Source organism: Sceloporus occidentalis, unplaced genomic scaffold (assembly GCF_023333645.1).
Source record: "Sceloporus occidentalis isolate IW3139 unplaced genomic scaffold, rSceOcc1.0.p SCAF_36, whole genome shotgun sequence".
Classification (NCBI taxonomy): domain Eukaryota; kingdom Metazoa; phylum Chordata; class Lepidosauria; order Squamata; family Phrynosomatidae; genus Sceloporus; species Sceloporus occidentalis.
This window is the reverse complement of record NW_028317016.1, coordinates 6861105-6876376: the sequence shown is the minus strand read 5'-3', so window position 1 is coordinate 6876376 and position 15272 is coordinate 6861105.

Genomic DNA, 15272 nt, shown 5'->3' with positions numbered 1-15272 from the left:
TTAGTTTGCTCTGTATGGTGGTATTTCAAGTTGGTCTTGTACTGTAGTGCTACAAAACAGCCAGACCTCAAAACGTAATCCAACAACAACATAACAATGTTGTGTGTTCCAGTCGCAATGGACATCTGTTGTATGTAGTATAAGGTTTTTGATATCACAACCATCTATTTTTTTATTTTATTGTCTAATATGTACAGTATGTATCTGTGTATGTATGTAAGAGTGATCGTGTATGTACAAGCGTTTGTACGTGTTAGAATGTAAGTGTGTGTGAGTGAGCATGAATATGTGCGTGTGTGAGCATGAATATGTATGTAAGTGTGTATGTTAGCATTATTGTGCAGGTGTAAGTGTATATGAGAGGGAGTGTGTGTTAACAGGAGTGTGTAAATGTGTGTGTTACCATGAGTGTGTATTAGCGTAACTATGTACGTAAGTGTGAATGTTTAGGTGTGTTAGCTTGAGTATGAAACTTGGCTTTATGTGCTCCCGGGTCATAAGGTTCTAGCCTTCCCTTGTATGTTCTTTCCAATACATTGTTAAAAACTACAAAAATAAAATGTGCTTAACTTATTGAGAAGCTGCAGCTTCCTACCTGCTTCATGGTCTGACGTATCACATCACTGATCAGTGGCAGGAAAGTGATGATTACATTGAAATCAATGGGAGAGCTTTCCATGCATCTAGATGTGGGTCTTGTTTGTTCCTCTAAATAATGGATAGCAGCACAGAAGTGCTATCATCCGGAACACCTGGCAAATGATGGTTGACCGAGTGTCCGTAACACCCCATAACTACCCATACTGCTGCTCCAGCAGCAGATCAGGTCCTGCAGTATGTATGTAGTAAAAACGTGTCCAGCAGCCATATTTACATCCTTTGGTGATTGCTAGCTTTAAAGTGCCATGGCCACTTAGTTATCCCCAGTCTGGCCCTGATGCATATTAAAATTTATGATAGTTCCTGGAAATTATCACCCTGATTGAACTATGCATTATGTAGGGACAGCTCATCCCTTTTGACCAAGGAACTTGCCAAGCCTTGACATTTTAGCCATCCTATTAAGTCAGTGTCTATGTATGCTCCATTGTCACTCTTTTCATGTTCTGAGATAGAAATTATTGGAGATGTGGTCTTCCTCATTAATCCTATCAATGTAAGAAGTATGCAGTGGGCATTATAGAAAACTGTTTTCAGTTCCAAAGAAGAATCTATCAAAAGTAATTGCATAGCAATATTTGCATGAAGTACAACAGAACAAAATAGATTAAAACAGGCACATTAGCTTAGATTATTAAACTATCAGCAAATGTATCACTGTTTTGATCTTTAGTTTTCCATTACAATATATGCATTTATCCAAGACAGTATGTCCAAAAAATCCAGTATATTTCAAGTGTTTTTCAAGTACTTTACAATAATCAGTTATTTCCTTTCGTGAAAGAAAAATAAAATGTATTGGAATTGCTATTTAAAAAAATTAGAAGTAGGAAAACAGTAAATCCTGCTTCTGTCCAAACGTACAGCATTAACCCCTTAATGACAATTGCCGGTCCTGGCACGGCACGGAAAAGCATGTGCTTTACGACAATTGACGTGCCAGGACCGGCACGTCTTTAAACGGGTGCAGAAAGCGATCTACTATCGCTTTCTGCACCCAAAAAGCGTTGCTGAATGCCTCGACCTCGAGGCATTCAGCAACGCCGCGATCGGCACGAAGGGGCCATCTCTGGCCCCTCCACGGGGCGTCAACATCCGCCATACTTTGTATGGCGGCGGACGCCCGTTTTAAAAGCGTTTAGGAGGCGATCGACGATCGCCTCCTAAACTTAAATGGTGTCGCTGGAATGCCTCGATCAGGAGGCATCCAGCGACACCAAACACTAACCTTTTGATGGGCTGTGACCGCTCCGGAGAGCGGTCACAGCCGCAGCTGCCGGCAATCTTCGCCATCAAGGAAGATGGCCGCCGTCCTGTAACAGGAACCACAAATTTTAAAAGTTCGCTAGATAGTCCAGACCATCTAGAGAACTTTGGCTCCACTTGCAGGTTGAATACAGGTACTGCATTCACCATGCAAGTCAATGGAGCCCAGCTTTCTAATCACAGTGTGATTAGTAAAAATAAATTAAAAAATAAAATAAAATTAATAATAATTAGAAAAAAATAGTAAAAAAACAGTAAAATGTAAAAATCATTTCCCACTGATGTCACTATCAGGGGAACCTCCAAGTTGAAAAAAAATGTTACATTTTTTAAAAAAAAAAATAAAAAAAATATATATATATATAAAAAATATATTTTTGTGAGCAAGTCCTAAAATTAGCATATTAGCTTAAAACAATTCTCGCATGGAAAGAGTTAAAATACTGGCATATTAAATGCCCGTGGGGTGTCTACTTTTAAAAAATGTATGATTTGATGGGGTAAATTGAATGGGCCAGGTTCAACAACGTCCCAATTAACACGGGGGGAAGGATGGCCACACATCTAATTTCCAATTAGAAAAATGCACACGTACCAAATGTGGCCTTTTAGTTCCCCCAAAAAATGACACACCCATGCATGTGGGGTATCACTGCACTCAGGAGATGTTGCTGAACACATTATGGGGTGTCGTGTGACAGCGGCATATACCAGGAGCTGTAAATTCATACATAAAGTAGGTGTGTGTGGGAAAAATACACACACAAAAATATTACTGCAAACTTTGAAAAAATGCTGGTGGTAAAATATGTGCATGCAAAGAGTTAAAATACCAGCATTTGAAATACCCTGTGGTGTCTAGTTTTGAAAAATATATGGTTTTGTTGGGCACACTGAAATGGCCCGGCTCAAAGATGTACCAAATAGGGCATGGGCAGTGGATCCCAAATGCCAAAGTTCAACATTGAAAAAAGCGCATGCCCCAAATGTGGCCCTTTTGCCCCAAAACAGCCAGGCAAAATCATTCATGTGAGGTATCGCTGTACTCAGGAGATGTTGCTGAACACATATTGGGGTGTTTTGTGATAGTGACATATACGAGAACATTTTAATTCATACCTGAATTAAAATGTGTGTGGAAAACCAAATGCAAAAAAATGACTACCACAAAGTTTGACAAAGACTGGTGGTAGATATGGTGCATGGAAAGAGTTAAAATACTAGCATTTGAAATACCCTGGGGTGTCTAGTTTTCAAAAATATATGGGTTTATTGGGCACACTGAAATGGCCCGGCTCAAAGATGTACCAAATAGGGCATGGGCAGTGGATCCCCAAATGCCAAAGTTCAACATTGAAAAATGCGCATGCCCCAAATGTGGCCCTTTTGCCCCCAAACAGCCAGGCAAAATCATTCATGTGGGGTATCGCTGCGCTCAGGAGATGTTGCTGAACACATATTGGGGTGTTTTGTGATAGTGACATAAACTAGAACATTTTAATTCATACCTGAAGTAAAATGTGTATGACAAAACAAATGCAAAAAAATGACTACCATAAAGTTTGACAAAGACTGGTGGTAGATATGGTGCATGGAAAGAGTTAAAATACTAGCATTTGGAATACCCTGGGCTGTCTAGTTTTCAAAAATATATGACTTGATGGGGTAAATTGCATTGGCCGGGTTCAAAGATACCCGAAATGGCACATGGGGGGAAGAATTACCAGATTTGGAAAAAATGGCTTTGAAATAGCAAAACGCTACCTGTACTTATTGCCCCATAATGGGTAGAAAAAAGCAAAAAAACATAAAAACATTGGGTATTTCTAAACTCAGGACAAATAGTAGAATCTATTTAGCAGGTTTTTTCATTACCTTTTATAGATGAGTAAAAGATTTTTCAACTGAAAGTTAGAAACAGTCATTTTTTTCTAAATTTTTCACCATATTTTATAATTTTTTTAATAGTAAATAATATGATACAATCAAAACAATGTCATCTAAAGAAAGCCCTTCTTGTCCTGAAAAAAACAATATCTAATGTGTGTGGGTTCAGTAAACGGGAAAGAAGAAAATTACAGCTAAACACAAGCAGCGCAGAAATGTTAAAAAGGCCATTGTCACAAAGGGTACAAAAAGTAAAATCAGCCTTTGTCTCGAAGGGGTTAAATACCTTCTCGGACTATATTAAATACAACTGCACAGCGCACATAATGATTGTCTTTTCATGTTTTCTTTTTTTATTTCAATGTAGAGTTCTTTATTATTCATATCAATCTGCCTTTCAAATGATCTTCCGTACATACTCCAGATTAAATTCCCTGCATTATCGTCACAGAACTAGATGAATAAGTGGCACATCTGTTCATGAAGTGGTTGATTATCTGTTCTGATGAGGTTCTGGATGAATAGAGAAAGGACTTAAATACAGAGCAGACAAATGCACACAGGTTTATGCATAATCCTATATTCATAAATAGTTAAGCTAACTAACAAATCTGATTTTTAACTGAAGAGCCAATTAGAAGATATCTCTTTGAGCCAACAAAGGGCTTTGCTCATACATTGTGAAATCTGGGACCTGTTTCAGTTCTGAAGATGAAGATGTTTTATGTTCAATGTCACTCTGCATCTCAGAACTTCAAAAAACATCTGTAATAAATGTTATAATCATTTTTCTCTTACGTCTAGTTTTGACATAATAAAAAAAAGATATTTAATGCTGATTTAAAGGGGTTTGGACAGGTCTATATTTTCACATTTCCATTTCTCAAAGTACTATGAATGGAACAGGCTTTAAATTCCAATTAACTATGTATTCTACATTTTAATCCATCATCATTCGGGCATTAAGTGTATGGTTGTACACAGCACTAGATGTGCTGACAGTCCAAAGCCCTATAATTTATCATGGCAGTTTAAAAAATACAACTAATTTAATTGCTTTCCATGCTTATCCCATTTTTTAATTAAAAAAGTATTGCAATCTTCTTATTGTCAAAATCAACTGCTCAAAACTATTCAGCAACATGTTGCATTTATTTTTGTTCCTTAATATTTTTATTTTAGAAATGGAAACTGATATATATATATATATATATATATATATATATATATATATATATATATACAAGCTATAGGTATAAAAGGTATCAAGGGATTAGTATTACTATATGATGAAGCGGCATGCCCGCTGACTTCCAAAACCTTGCCATGGACAACATTTTTCAAGCATAATTATTACTAGCATATCTAACCCTGCAATCTGCAGGGACAGTCATGGAAAGAATAGGGCAGAACATCACACTTATACACATTGGTTGTGCACTATACTTTGAACCATGCACGTTGTCACGAATGCACCCTACTCCAAGCGTGCGCATGACTTGGTTCTGGTGGTAAAAGGGTTAAAATTCACTATCTGTCTGCCCTAGACTGGAAATAGTGATAAAACAAATAATCACCCTTAATACCACCCACAATTAACTATAATGATATAGGCAATATGATAACCCTGCCTTGGACCCCCAAGCGAATTAGACTAAAAACCCACACAATATGCTTTAACACAATACCTATGTGATTTCAAATTACCAATAAATTGGTCTAATCAGGTAATATTTATTATAAACCAAAAAAATAGTCACAGTACATATAAAAACAGATGATAAACAGATTATTTACACCAACCAGATAAAATAAAAAGGAGAAATTAACTAAGAAAACATTACTACTCACTTGAAGGGTAAAGTAATGTTTTTTCTGTTCGTAGGGCTCTGGCAAGGAAAGATGGCAACTTACTCAAAATTAGATCTTGGCCCCAGTAACCATTTATTTATACTTTTTTCAGTTCATCTCGAGTTTCCAAGCCGGCCCAGAGGTGGTATAAGCGGAGGGAAGGTCTACCTATAGGAACCATAAGGGACCTCCCCTTGTGTTGTGGAACCATATCAATCAAAATTATTCTCCCTCCTGTGCTCGCCACAGCGATAATTCTTGCATCTATTCATTTCTTGTAAATTATGTCCATAGATATGTCACACTTGCTACTTATGACTGAATACCACAGACTTCACAATTTCTTCCACACTGCTTAAGTTGCACTAGCCATACTTGTATTCTTTGTAACGCTTATCCCGTTCTAGATATGCACAAAAGGAGGTAGGGTTATGAATCTATGGATGATTATTGATGTATGTGTTGGATATGACCCTGGAAGAAATGGTTTCCTGACTGCTAGTGGTCACTTAGTATATCAAAAGAATCCACTATCTATGAGGGGATACAGGCATCTGGTGTGTTACTCAGCCAGTTTACATTGGAGCTATACTTAGAGGCACCTCCTCTGTAACATTTCACACCTTGCAGAGGGCCCTGGTTGGAGTCCCAGCTTCAAAAGACAAATTCATGTTATAAGACCTTTCCGCACCACATGCCTATACAATCGAATTAACCCTTCTCATGCTGAAATTGGCCATACTATCTCTACCAGGTAGCAAGTCTATGTACGTACTACACAAGTTAGCATGACACACAAGTCTAATTATTTTGGAGAAATGTACTTACACAACCCACTTATTTCTCTTTCTCACCATAACTTCCTATCCTCAGCTTTGACCCCTACAATTCACAATAAAGTCATCAATGTCTCTTATGAAGACTTTCTTGAGCTGCTGGTCACATGTCTTATGCTGTGGGGTTTCTTAGCCACCTTCATTGCTTTGTCAGTCCTGACATTGCAGCTTTTGTTATCTCTAAGTCCAGGAAGATGTTGCTGCTCTCTCACATAAAGCAGCCATACTAACGCGGGAATCGGCAGGAGAAATTGTGACTTCAACTTCCGACTTCAGTCAACATCTACAGCATAAATAGCTTGGTTGGTTCTGTATAATGCATAGCTAAGGTATCTTCAATATTCCATCATCCATTGAATTATGAATTATACATGGGCAGCGATGACTTTATTTTTGGAGAAACTTACCAGTGTCAGCCATTCATGATGCAGGAAACTGAAGTCACAACTTTTCCCTTGATGCATAAACCCCAGAGAGGGACTGACAGAAACAAAGCACTCCAGTGGTATGACTGACATTAAAGGATTATTGTCCAGCCAGCCCTGGGCAGTTTCCATGATGTACCGTATTTCCCCAAGCATAATATGCTCCCTTGTATAAGACGCACCTTAATTTTGGGGGCCGAAATTTTAAAAAATATATTACATAAAGTTATTGTACTGGCTGCCTGGGCATGATATGAGTGTGATTGATGTAAGCTGCTAGCAATTGTTAGCAATCGCACTCCTATCATGCTCAGGCAGCCAGTACATGCACATCACTTTCAGCCTCTCTGTGCCCCCTCCCTGTGCCCCTACACACGGATCCATGCTAACACACACACACACATTCATTCATTTACTCCCCCACCTTACCTGAACTGCAGGTCTTCTGGTGCCGCTCGCAGACTTCTGTGGGGGCCCCTGTTTCCCTCTGCATTGCTCGAACAGGAACTGAGCGGAGTCATGTGATGGGATGTGCATTCACGTGACTCCACTGGGTTCCAAGAGACACTGCTGAGCAAAACAGGTAAGCAGCAGGTCCATTTTCTGGTCCCCTTTCCAGTAAAAAAAAAAAAATAAATCTACCACCACTGTATAAGACGCACCCAATTTTTAGACCCCAAATTTTTCTAAAAAAAAGGTGTTTCTTATACATGGGGAAATACGGTAAATGTGGCCATAGAGAACTTAATCAGCTTACCAATTAGTAGAGATCATCTGATGCTACCCAACTAGTTCCATGCCAGTGGCGGATCTACCGGGGTCGCAGGGGTCGCGACTGCGACCGGGCCCCGGCGGCAGGGGGGCCCAAGCCAAGGGGCCGCCCGAAATCTTTTTTAAGTTTATTTATTTTTTTTAAATAAGGCAGGGGCGTCCAACATGCGGCCCGCGGGCCAAATGCGGCCCGCGAGACCTCGAGGTGCGGCCCGCGTAAGATCGGCAGCCAGGGCAACCGATCTTACACGAGCCGCACCTCAAGCCCTGCTACTTACTTGTGGGAGGGTCTTCTGGACAGCACAGAGGAAGCGGAGTTCACGTGACATCCTACTTCCTCTGTGCTTTAGCAGAGAAGGCAGAGGGAGGCCGCGCCCCCTGCTGAAGTCTGTGAGCGGCATCGAAGGGAGATGCAGTGCAGGTAAGGGGGTGGGGAGGGTGTTTGAATGAGTGTGTGTGATTGAGGGAATGAATCTGTGAATTAATGATTATATGAATAAATGAGTGTGTGTGTGTGTGATAGCATGGGTGTGTAAGTGCTGGAACCTAGGCATGATGGGACTGTGATTGCTGTTAGCAATCACACTCCTATCATGCCAAGTCAGCCAGTACATGCTGAAACCTGGCCAGCTGCCCCCCTTGTGTATTGATGCTGCCAGCAGTATGGGGTCTGCACATCACTTACAGCCATCCTGTACCAGTTTGTATTGGCTGACTTGGCATGATAGGAGTGTGATTGCTAATAGCAATCAGAGTCCCATCATGCCTAGGTTCCAGCATTTACTGGATGGATGTGTAAGTGCTGGAACCTAGGCATGATGGGACTGTGACTACTGTTAGCAATCACACTCCTATCATGCCAAGTCAGCCAGTACATGCTGAAACCTAGCTAGCTGCCCCCCTTGTGTAGTGATGCTGCCAGCAGTATGGGGTCTGCACATCACTTACAGCCACCCTGTACCAGCATGTACTGGCTGACTTGGCATGATAGGAGTGTGATTGCTAACAGCAATCACAGCGAGCACAGTCCCATCATGCCTAGGTACCAGCATTTACTGGTTGCCTGGGTATGATAGGAGTGTGATTGCTGTTAGCAATCACACTCCTATCATGCCAAGTCATATTGCTAATTTTGTCCAATTGTGTGTTACCTACTTTTATTAAACATGTGAGTTTTTATTATTATTTTTAAAGGTGGGGGTCATTTTCGGTTTTGGCTAAGTGAACCCGGAATGTTTTGGTCCAGAATTTTCATTTTAGTTCATCCCTAGAATAAATCTAGGGAATCCTGAATTTGTAGTCGCAAAACTTTCAAGGCCCAGAAATCAGTGAGAGGAAGAGTAAAGGTTTTGTGTCATTTTACTTTATTTTAATCTGCATATTTTATTAAAGGCCATATTTTTTGTCACAGTGAAAAATGAGTGCGGCCCGCGCACGTATACAATTCTGATGAAGTGGCCCACTGCAGAATAAACTTGGACACCCCTGGATTATGCCCTTTGTACATGCGCCCCTTTTTCTTTGATTTTTTTACAGATATGATTCAATATGTAAATTGAATTTGTTGAATTAGTTGAAAAAAAATTGTTGGGTAAAAATCATGTTTTTTGGGGGGGGGGTGAGGGGGTGGGGGGGCCCTTAACAGATTCTCGAACCCGGGCCCTGAGGCGTCTAGTTACGCCCCTGTTCCATGCCCCTGCATCTGCTGCAAAGCTGTTTTCTTTACTGGCAAAGGCTGTCAGCATTAGTGTTCGGCCTAATTCTATGGTGATTAAAATCAGAGAAAACTCCAGTAACAACTTATATTTATTAAATATGATATTCTCAGAATGGCATAGCTCCACTCTTCTTTAATCATACATTTGATTACGAAACTGGACTGCAATAGGTGATATTTTAAATACAAAATCCATTTAATACAGATTATCTAACAAACATTATTTATGTGTTCTGTCATAACAGCAGATATTGCATTGAACATTCTCTGCTTATTTTAAAAGGGAATATCAATCACTTCGATTCATGACAAGCTGTTACGAAGATACAATTACAGTGCAAAGTAAAAGGAAACATTAAATTATGGGGCTTTTGGTCCCCTTACATAAAGAAATACATATGAGAATGCAGCACTAGAGGTAGTTTAACAAAATATGCAAGGTATGGACACCAAAATATAGTTGTTTTTATGTTTTAGTGTTGTGCTTTGGCCAAGTACAGGAAACAAGTGGGATATGTGTAAACTTCATAGAATTGACACAAACCCCATATTCGAGGCAAGGTTTTCACTGCTGCTGCCATAGCAGAAGTATGAGTTGTATGTGATGATGATAATCAGGGCCTGCCTTAGGTGTTCAGGCGCCCTGTGCCGACTACTTCTCTGGCGCCCCCCCCTTGACAAGAAAGAAAGGGAAAACATCTTATAACAAACAACTAGATTTAATTAGAGAATATTATGTACAAGTGCAAACAAGTACAAAAATATATAACTGGAAACACTGGCAACAATAATGTACCTTAAATACATTAAATAGAGGGGAAAAGCAATCTTTGTAACAAAAACATTTTGAAAAAATTGGACCCTAGGCAATTATTTCCTTTGCACTCCCACCACGCACCCCAGCATGCAATCACTCCCCCTGCTCCCACACCAAAAAAAAAAATATTTGCCACACTGACTGCAGATTAGGGGAAGACTGTGAGAGTCAGTGCAGTCTTCCCTCCTTCTTACTCTACCGTGACTTTGAAAGGTCCTCTCCCCCGTAATCATCCCCAAAGTCCCTTTGTCCCCTCATTCGCTATGCCACACCTCTCTTTTCCTTCCTCCCTGTACCTCAGGTATAGATCAAATAAACAACACTTGCGTGTATAGCATTGCAGGTATTGTCCAACAGAATAACACACAAACCCAGCTTTGCAGGTATAGATCAAATGGGGATCACATGTAAACTCAGTACAAAAGGTATAGATCAATTAAACAACACATGGAAACAACACTGAAGGTATAGTTCAACCAAATAAGATATACAAACCCAAGTATACTAAATAATGTATGGAAATATAGCGATATAGATCAACAGAATAACACACAGATCAACTGGAAATCACATATAAACTCAGCATTAAAGGTATAGATTAAAAAAAAAAAAAAAAACAAGAAAAGAAAACACACACCACTAGTGTAAATGAATACATAATACTTTCCCTAATTAGGCAGCAGCACCCAAATAAGCGTTCCTCCAACACTTAATGATCTATACAATTCTTCCAAATGGGGCGGACATCCACATAGGGGAAAAAAGATTTTTGAAAAAAATATGGTGTGACTCTGTATGCAAATAAGGCTTAGCAATACTGCAAGTAAGTAGTGCACTCACATTTCCAAGGACATAAATGCGCTCATCATAAAATATTCTTTAATTCTTTGTGGCTAAAAAATATAAAAACACAGCAGCAATGGCACAGTATCACTTGGTCATGTGGATAAGGTAAAATACCACTCTGGATTTGTTGAGTTATAAGGAAGGTGGTCTATGTTAGATTTTCGGGCAAGCTGCAAAGGAAAATCCGGATTCATCTCCTGAGGAAGCCGGTTGTCCGGTGAAACGCGTTGAGAGAGAGGGATATATTGTGAAAGTTCTTGCTGCTGGACGGTGGACTTTCCTGTGCCTGGTTTAAAAGTTGATTACCTTGTGCACGCTTTTGTACATTTCGTCTGTTGTAAGTGCAATATTTTACCTTATCCACATGACCAAGTGATACTGTGCCATTGCTGCTGTGTTTTTTATATTTTTTAGCCACAAAGAATTAAAGAATATTTTATGATGAGCGCATTTATGTCCTTGGAAATGTGAGTGCACTACTTACTTGCAGTATTGCTAAGCCTTATTTGCATACAGAGTCACACTGTATTTTTTTCAAAAATCTTTTTTCCCCTATGTGGATGTGCGCCCCATTTGGAAGAATTGTATAGATTAAAAAAAAAACTAAATTACAGGCATAGATCACAGGTTACACACCCCAAAGCTAGCCCTGGTGTCCACATAGAACTTGACCAGCACCCAGATTCCAAAGACAAATGACATATTTGTCCCCAAACAGCCCTGCATAAGACATATTTGTTCTCAAACAGCCCACCCTGTGCCCAGGGCTGGTGCAAGGATTTTTGCCACCCTAGGGAAAACATAATTTTGCTGCCCCCTGGCTCCACCCCCACAAGCCCCTCCCCTTACATTGTAGTGTGGCTTCAGCAGGACCGTGGGTAGAGGAGCTTCTATTCCTTTACCCAGTCTGACAGGAAACTGCTCACTGATCTTGGCAAGCACCTTTCCTGTCAGACCGGGGTATAGGAATAGAAGCCGGTCTACTTCTAATGAATGACTGCGGGCGGCGGTTCGTGGCTGCATGGCTGGGGCGCCACCTATAGACAAAGTAGTCGCCCGTGTCATCTTTGTCCCCAAAGCTCAAACACCCTGCTTGTGCCATCTTTGCCATTCCCCAAATCATTTATACATCTATGATACACACAAAACACTTATACAGTCACTCACTCAATCACTTACACAATTCCTTCAAACAATTATTCATTCTCTCACTCATTCAAACAAATCATTTACACATATTCATTAATGTATTCTCACAATTCATTCTCACCATTCATCTACACATTAATTCATTCATTCTCTAATTCATTCACACATTTCATCCACACATTAATTCATTAAATCTCTCTCATTCACATAATAATTTATACTCTCACTCATTCACGCAACTCATCCACACATTAATTCATTAATTATCTCCCACATTCACACAAATTATACAGACATTAATTTATTTATTATCTTACACATTCACACAAATCATCCATACACCAATTCATTTATTCTCTCACTCATTCACACAAATTTATCCACACATTAATTCATTATCTTACTATCTTACTATCCCCCTTTCTCACAATCTCCTCCCCCTTCTCACTATCTACCTACTTTCCCCCCTACTCACTGTCTACCCCCTCTACTACCCTTCTTACTATCTACTCCCCCCCCTACTCACTATCTACCCCCTCTCCTCCCCCTACTCACTATTTACCACCCTGTTAGGAAAGTACTGGTGAGGAATCCAGGATGCAGGATACCAGAAAACAGCGAAGTCAAGGTCCAAAGCCAGGGTCAGGATATCAGAGAGGCAGCAGGAAGGTCAGACAATCCGGAGTCAGCAGCAGCAGGTAACAATAGCACAGCACAGCAGCTCTAAAGGATTAAGACAACTGAGCAATGAGCAAAGGCTCAATGCTGGCTTTTAAATCTGCCACCTGTAAACCACGCCCCCTTTTTAAGCCTTGGTACGTGCCGTCGCATCCACTGGGAATGCAATAAAGGTGACTGGAATAGCGCGCATGCGCATTTAGATGTGGATACACAGAGTGGTGACGCAGCAGAGGTGGTTTGAGCAGCTGGCAGTGAACATGGACAGGTACCTACTAGAAATGGGAGGTACTCTGGTAAAGAGGAGCATTGAGATTTGTGACACATCCCTTCTTACTATCTACCCCTCCCCCTTCTTACTATCTACCCCCCCTTTACAGTTCACTTACCCTGGTGAAGTCCTGTGGTGGAAGCGCGAGGCCTCAGTCTCGCTGTCCTGCCACGGTGCATGCAGCTTTACCACTGAGCGTCGGTACATGACATCATATTCCAGCGCTCATCATGAAGCGCCACACCACGACCAAGGCCTCGAGCTCCCACCACCATAGTCAGGACAGCGGTAAGGACCAGAGGAGACAACGGGGACGAGCAGTTTCTAAAAACTTTTTCATATGCGACCACTTGGCGCCCCTTTCTCTCCTCCTCTCCCTGCCGCCTGCCCTGGCCCTGGCTCGGCCCTGGCCTTGGTGATGGGACAGCCGCATGATGCCCCTGCTGCCATGGCGCCCTGTGCGGCCGCACAGCTCACACACCCCTAAGGCCGGCCCTGAAGATAATAATCATGTCTAATCATGTAATCTGTGTTTACTATTAACCCCTTCATGAAAATGGCTGAAGAGGCATTCAGCAACACTGAGATCGTCATCAGGGGCCATGTATAGCCCCTTTCGGGGACGTCAACGGCTGCCATACAGTGTATGGCCATACAGTGTAATAGCGAGGCATTCAGCGACACCGAAGTCCTACCCCAGGACGTGCCGTGACTCCTCTGTGAGTGATTTTGCAAGATGGCGCGTCCTTTCAAAAAATAAAGGAGTTGAAAAAGTTTCCAAGAGGGTCAGTGGACCCCAGCTTTCTAATCACAATGTGATTAGTAAAATAAATGAAAACAAACAAAAAAGATCATAAAAATGTAATAAAATGGTAACATGTAAAAATAATTTTCCACTGAGCAAGTCCTAAAATGAACGCTTTATCTTAAAAACAATTCTCGCATGAAGGGTTAAAATACTGGCATGTTAAATGCCCATGGGTTGTCTACTTTTAAAAAATGTATGATTTGATGGAGTATATTGCATCGGCCGGGTTCACTGGGGGAAGGATGACCACATGTCTAATTTTCAATTTGAAAAATGCATTTTGTCCCAAATGTGGCCCTTTTGGCCCCCAAACATCCAGGCAAACCCATGCGTGGGTGGTATCACTGTACTCAGGAGATGTTACTGAATACATAATGTGGTGTTGTGTGAAAGTGACATATACCAGGACCTGTTAATTCATACACGAAGTAAAATGAATGTGGAAAAAACGCAAAAAAATGACTACCACAAAGTTTGATGAAGACTGTTGGTAGAATTAGTGCATGGAAATAATTAAAATACTAGCATTTTGAAATACCCTGAAGTGTCTAGTCTTCAAAAATATATGGCTTGATGGGGTAAATTGTATTGGCCATCTTTAAAGATAACCAAAAGAGCACATGGGGAAGAATTACCAGATTTGGAAGAGATGGTTTTGAAATAGCAAAACGTTACTTGTACTTATTGCCTTATAACATGCAAAAAAAAAAATTATGACATCTAAAGAATGCTCTTCTTGTCCTGGAAAAAACAATATATAACTTGTGTGGGTTCAGTAAATGAGACAGAAGAAAATTTCAGCTAAACATGAGCACCGTAGAAATGTTAAAACAGCCATACGAGGTACAAAAAATTAAATTGAATTTAACAACATTTCCTGGACAGAGCCATGTCATCTAAATATTTTTTTGCTATAGGGTCTTAATTGAAATAAACACATTTACATTTCCAAATTAAAACATTTTAACAATCACTTTAATGGGCCCATGCCTCATTTGAGGCAATATGGTGGTCCCATATGTCAATTTAACACAGGGTATTTATCTAGAAGCATTATGGCATGTTTTACACTGATGTTTTAACACCATTGTCTTTGGAAGATAAAGTGGAGGTGGAAGTTTTTCCCAAAAAATTTCAATTTCTAAATGTTTCTGGATATGCGTGTGTAAACCCTCACAATTTGCATTAGGCAACATCCGCCTAGTTCAATAATGTCCCACATGCATAGGTTTGTCATGCTTATTGACATTATGGGGTCTAAATTGGATCATGTACATTTTACAGTTAATG